At 34.2% G+C, this 6,480-nt stretch overlaps 1 protein-coding gene across 1 annotated transcript in view; it reads right to left on the reverse strand.

The window, feature by feature from the left end:
* The window catches only part of med23 (mediator complex subunit 23), a gene marked incomplete in the record, with an annotated part of 129,350 nt that overhangs the window by 58,507 nt on the left and 64,363 nt on the right, over positions 1-6,480 (reverse strand).

Here is a 6,480-nt window from a genome sequence, read left to right on the forward strand (position 1 = left end):
GCCTCCCGTGAAACTGTGTGGAAAATTCACACTTTGCCTCTGCATCCACACCCACACTTGAGCTCCCTAGTCGACCATTAGAGGCCTCTGGTGCTGCTGTGACCTTTCACCTGAAACACACTTTTGTTAAGTGGAGCAAAGAAGGAGAGCAGGATCCTCTACTTTTTTATGTAATCTGCCTCAATAAGGCTGAAATCCAAACACCTGTTTTTTCAACCAAATGTGAAAATTAAATGATTTATGTTTATTTGCAATAGATCACTGGAATGTTCTTATTACAGTTTTTCAAGAACCTAATGAACATTTGAACAATATTTTAGCATTAAACGAACCTGTAAAGTTTGCATGTGATGCACAAGGACCAAATAAACTAGTTTAATTTTTCAGGTTTGTATTGCTTCCGTTTATTAACACATTTTTTTAGGCTTCTATCAACCAACTTGCAGCTTCTCTTGCATCCAACCTGCACCAAATTTAATTAGCCTTTGCACGAAAAAACATAACAATAACACATTCTTTCGTCTTTGTTATCATTCATTTGTGCTTAATATTATCTGGATCTGACTGATAACTTCCAGGAAATTCCTCTAGAGAAATCTTGGACAACAAATCTTTGTTTCTGCATTAATAATGATAAAGTAAGGCTGTTTTTCCTCTTCCTTTTTCTTGTTTTCACATCAACAACTCCTTTCCACAGATATACAAAACTATTTGATTGCAGTATCAGTCCGGTGTTTTCTTCCTGTGTGTTGTGCTTGCATGTTTGCAGTTCATGAGGCTGAGTGGTCTTCATAGTTACATAAGAAATGTCAGGATGAGAAACGTTCTCCCTCCTTATCAGGGAACATTGTGTTTTTACAGAGAGCAGGCACCAGAGCGGCTCAGCTCAGGACAATTAATCCAGGTGTGGACAGAAACCAGTCATCGATGTGATTCTGTCCGGATAAAAATATTCCCACTGGAGTCAATATTTCACTGTCAAAGTCACTCAAAACGACCAATAGGATTTGATATTTTTAAGTTGACCTTTTGTCCTGTCGTGATGTTCTGGGAACACCTTGATTGTTTTTTTTTTTTTTAAGTTTATTTTAAGAATGAACAGAGGTCAATGTTGAAGCAGTCTGGAACTTAAAATAAATGCCTTCAGGTTTAAAAAAACAAAAACATTTGTGCTTAATTTAAGCTTCAGAAATTAAATTCACACAAACATTTATATTATAAAAGTTTCAAACAGTGATTTTTTTACTTAAGTTGTCCTGATTTGTTTAGTTGTAAAGATGAAATAGTTGCTTCCACTTCAAACCTGAAAAGGTCAGAATATTTTTACTTCCCTCCCCTTCACTTTAATCTGTTTGGTTTGGTCTAGAACCAAAAAAAAGATGAGATTCTGTGTAAAAGTAATCTGGATGCTAACACCTGATTTTGTTTTAGAGACAAAAAGATGGGAACGAATTTGGAAAATCAGATTTTGGGATTTTTTTTATTAAATAATTGTTTATTTCCTTATTAAAAAGGTGTTTGGTAACCCTCAAAAATGAAGTAAAAAAAGACAGCATAAAGGCATTTAAAAATATATGAAGAAAAGGGTTAAGACAGAAGGTAATGTGATATATAATAGTGTTTAAAGTCCCCTTTTTTCAGTAGTGTTTTAATTATGATTGTAAAGGTTTTAACCAAAATCCCATAACATAAATGTCCTAAAAAGCCATTTTTCATGTTGATTAAAATGAAGAAATACTCAGAAATGCAAAAGTGAAATGATTTCTTATTACATTTGTTCTCTTTGATAAGAAAAATTCCACACATACATGTTAAAAACAAAAAAAACAGGACTTTCATTAGAGGGAGACTTTAATTTAGTGTAAATCCAAAATGTCTTCTCTTGATTGAAGCAAAACTTCTGTATTTTTAAGATTGGAAGTTATTTTCAGAAATATTCCTGTTTGTAACTCTCTGCTATGTTTATATGTTCTCATGAAAGTGTAATAAAATGATCCAAACCAGGAATCACCGAGATGAGAAAGCAGAACCACGTGTTGAATCTACTGCCACCTCCTGACAGCAGGAAGTACTACAACTAATAATTAGATCTCTAAAAAACACGAGTTTGTACGGAAAATTATTCATAAACATGCATGTAGCTTATTTCTGATTATATCAAGTAAAAAGGGGCTTTTTTAAGCTCTTGTAAATGTTCATAAATGTATTTATTTCCCGTTTCCTTAAAGAACTTTAAGAGCTGAACTCAAAGGGTTAAGGTGCATTATTTATTATAAGGCCTCATTCTGTTTTGGTGCATTTTTCTTTTAGTAAAGCTTGTCGTCTCGGAGATCGACTTGACTGGAAACAGCAGGAATGCAGAAGGAACAAACAGACATAAGGGGGACCAGGAGGACTGAATGTTAGAGCGGACAAAAGTTAAAGTCATTTAAATTTATACGAGATAATTCAGTGGAAAAAAAACTCACTTTAAATTATTTTTTTAAATTCACAAAAAATACATATGTAGAAAACAGCTGTAAACGGCAGATCTGTAGTGACTCTCTGTTGGGATTATTAATTTGAACTTCCCTCGGTAGTTTGAATTCCACAATAAAAAACAAAATTGGAAAGGAAAAAAAAGAAAACAACAGTATGTGCAGAGACTTAAATAAAGAGAAGAACACAGGAAACTCTCTGTTTTTTTCAATTTATTTTTATGGTTACTAACTCTGGTGGTAAATGTGATTTTTATCATTACGAATGCTTAAAACTGTCATGCGGAAGACTATTTTCAAGAAGAATAAAAACAGTTTCTAAAGACACTGAAGGATGTTTAGAAAAAAAAAAATCATTAAGGTTTAAATAAAGTTAAAATGTTGAAGAAACTTGCTTGATTAGCTGAAATTAATTAAATTATTTAAACCTAAAAAATATTTTCATTGCAAAAACTGCTTTTTATGTGTTTATATAACTTCTAAATAATAGCATAGCAAAAAAAAATTACCAGTGTTAAAAATGAAACTTTGATGATTAAAGATGCAAATGGAATGAGCAAAATTTGAAAAAGGAGTTAGAAAATGGTGGATAATGGCCTAAAACAGTATAAGTACAAGTACCGCAAGGATTCTAACTAAACTGATGTATCTGAACAAAATAAATAGGAATAATGATTTAAAAGAAAAAGTCAGTTATTTAACATTTAAAAGAGCTGTGTTATAGAATTATCACAAAGTAAATCAACCTCAAGCTGAGCATTTAAACCACCAGAATGCTAAAAAAACAAACAGCAAAGTCTGTTCATCCGTTTTGGCCTTCAGAACTGATGAGTCAGCGTTTTGAACTGACGAGATCATCAATTTATTCCATTATTTTCACTTCTGAGAAATTCCAAAGTAGGTGGTCATAATGAGCTTATCTTTGTTCTTAAACACCTAATCATGAAGCTCCAGACTCATCTCGACTCAAAGACCTTCCAACAAAAACACTTGATTTGACCCTTTCCAGCCAAACTTTAGTAGAAGTTTCAGAAACTAAACTTAAACTACATTTGATTCTATAAAATAATATATTTACATACATTTAAATATTATAATTTATATAAATATTCATATAAAATACATTTTTCTTGATAATGTTGTATAAAATATGTTTGCTCAAAGACTCGTTATGCGATCAGATTACATCCACCCACCAGTCTGAGTAAAAACCCAGAAGTTTAACTGAATTAGCTTGTGGTGAATTCTACTGGAAACTTCGTCTCTGGGTTTTTCCTTTCTGTTATCTTTATATCTTTATTTTCTGTTCTTACTCTACTTACAGACCCATTCAATTTACTATCACTTAAAAAATTAGCTATGAAAGTTCAATATTTTGGTGGCAATTTAATTATTTTCAGAAGCTGATTGTTTCATAATGTTTATCCATTAATACACTTGTTTCTTTATATAAGGAGCCAGCATGTTTTCTACTTGAAAAACATCCGATTTTCACTTTTAATTAACAAAAGATAAAATGTTTTAATGGGCAAATGAAAATCGGCTACAAGAGTTTTAAAGAAACAAACAAAAAATGTTTCTTTTTTTGGTTTTGCCGAAAAGACTTGACGAGGAGGAAACGTTTTATTCAAAAAAGTTACAGATGTAGAAATAAAAGAACGATAATCTCCATCAGAAATGATCTAAACTTTGTATAGTTTTTTTATTGTAATTTAACGTTATTGTGAGAATGTTGTTATATGTTTGTAAAATAAACATAAAATTACAAAGTAAATATTTCTTTTTTTAAAGTGTTACAACCAAACCTTTGGAAACGTTTGTACTTCATTGTTCTAAATATTAAAGTGACATTAGCAGGTGTAAACATTTCATTTTTTTGGTTTTTAACATGATTAAATAAAATATTAAAGAATAAAACCTAAACTACCCACTTGTAGTTTTTGCTTGTATTAAACAATCCTAAAAAAATTATGAACAGTTTTAAAAATATATATATATTAGCATTTAAATGTTTGTTTTTTTTTGTTTCCAGTTTTCAAATTTTTGATTTCTGTGGTGGGCTGCACGGTGGCGCAGTGGTTAGCGCTCTCGCCTCACAGCGAGAAGGCCCCGGTTCGACTCCCGGCTGGGACCTTTCTGTGTGGAGTTTGCATGTTCTCCCCGTGCATGCGTGGGTTTTCACCGGGGACTCCGGCTTCCTCCCACCGTCCAAAAACATGCTTCATAGGTTCATTGGTGACTCTAAATTGCCCCTAGGTGTGAATGTGAGAGTGAATGGGTGTGTGATTGAGGCCCTGTGACAGACTGGCGACCTGTCCAGGGTGTACCCCGCCTTCGCCCATCAGTAGCCGGGATAGGCTCCGGCACCCCCGCGACCCCGAAAGGGGAGAAGCAGTTAAGAAGATGGATGGATGATTTCTGTGGTCACGCATATAAAGCAAAAATATAACTTAAACACAAGCCATGCGGAAGTATTTAGTCTCTCTCGCGAGGACTTTTTCTGCTGGTGGAGGAGAAAAGAGCGCTTGCGAGGGTCTGATTTGTCCGTGCAGATATGTCTCATTTCTGCGTGGAGTTTTGACATAAATAAAACTCCATATGTTTCCCATTCATTCTAAGACAGGCATCTTAGGAACTCGCTTTTAGACAAGCGGCAGGCTGTGAATTTGCTCCGCGGCGTCAGAGGGCGAGGCACAAGAATCATTTAGTGTGAAAGCACTTCCAGGGCTTCATGGCTCCTCCTCCGCCCAGCTGACTGGATGAATGAATGAATGAATGAGTGAGGAGGTACTGGACAGCCCGCCGATGTCCCGCCTCCAGTGCCATATACCTCACTGTGATTGGTTCGTTCAGCTCTGCACATAACAACTGTCAATCATTCAGTCTTGTGGACCGCACCAACAGTAATCTTTCATATGAAGACGGGGGCCGCAAATCATCATCCCGTGGGCCGCGAGTTTGAGACCCTTGCTCTAAAACTACATTTTTTAAAACTTTAAAACTGTAACTTTTTAGCATAAGTATGAACTAGATATTTAGCATTACCTTTGATAATGCTACTGTGAATGCTGTAAGCTGAATTTGGCCGCTGAACATGCTAGTGCTGATAGCTGAAGATGCTGAAATTGATAGCTGAAAACACAAAAGTTGATAGCTAGCTAAAAAATAGCTAAATGCCAAATTAGTCTAAAAAAAAACTAACAAAAAAAACTTAGCTTAACCAAAACAGTTAGCATGTAAATTTTAGCTAGACCTAAACAGCCTAAAAAACAAAAAAAAAAGCCTAAATTAGCTAAAACAGCTAACATGTGACTGAAATATTGTTTACAATCCAAAATAGCCTAAAAATCTTAGTAAATGCCAAAATACTCCAAAAAGCTAGCAGAATGCAAATTTCTAAAACTTTAAAACTGTTAAAACTTTTTAACATTATTTTGAGTAATAAACAGGCAGGAATATTATTCCAGAATGAATCCAGTTAAACCACAAATAACCTTCATTTTTTATTCTCCATAAAAATATATTTTGTTAAAATTATACAAGTTAGATATAAATGCAAGATAACATCGGGCCATTAATAACAATAAAATAAATGATCTGGAGGGCCGGATCCGGCCCCAGGGCCTTGACTTTAACATGTGATTTAGTGAAAAGTGAATTTTACATATACCAGAAAGACAAACTTTACTTGAGGAATCCTCATTTTTGATTGGTTGCAGCTCAGAGAGTCCATTCTTCAGTCCAGCTGGTGAACACAGCATCACTGAGGGGGCAGCATAACTCAGGGGTGGGCGAACTTTTTGACTCGGGGGCCACAAAAAGTTTTTAAATTTGACAGAAGGGCCAGAACACCGAGTGCTTTGGTAATCCCCTTCATAAACGATAGAAATAACACGGAATTAAACTTAAAAACTTAAATTTAATCATTTTGAAGGAGAATTAATGCTTATATATTTTTAAAAAATAAAACATTTTTGAGGTTTTTTTGTCCTCATTTTAGTGG

This window comes from Oryzias melastigma, linkage group LG24 (assembly GCF_002922805.2).
Source record: "Oryzias melastigma strain HK-1 linkage group LG24, ASM292280v2, whole genome shotgun sequence".
Taxonomy (NCBI): domain Eukaryota; kingdom Metazoa; phylum Chordata; class Actinopteri; order Beloniformes; family Adrianichthyidae; genus Oryzias; species Oryzias melastigma.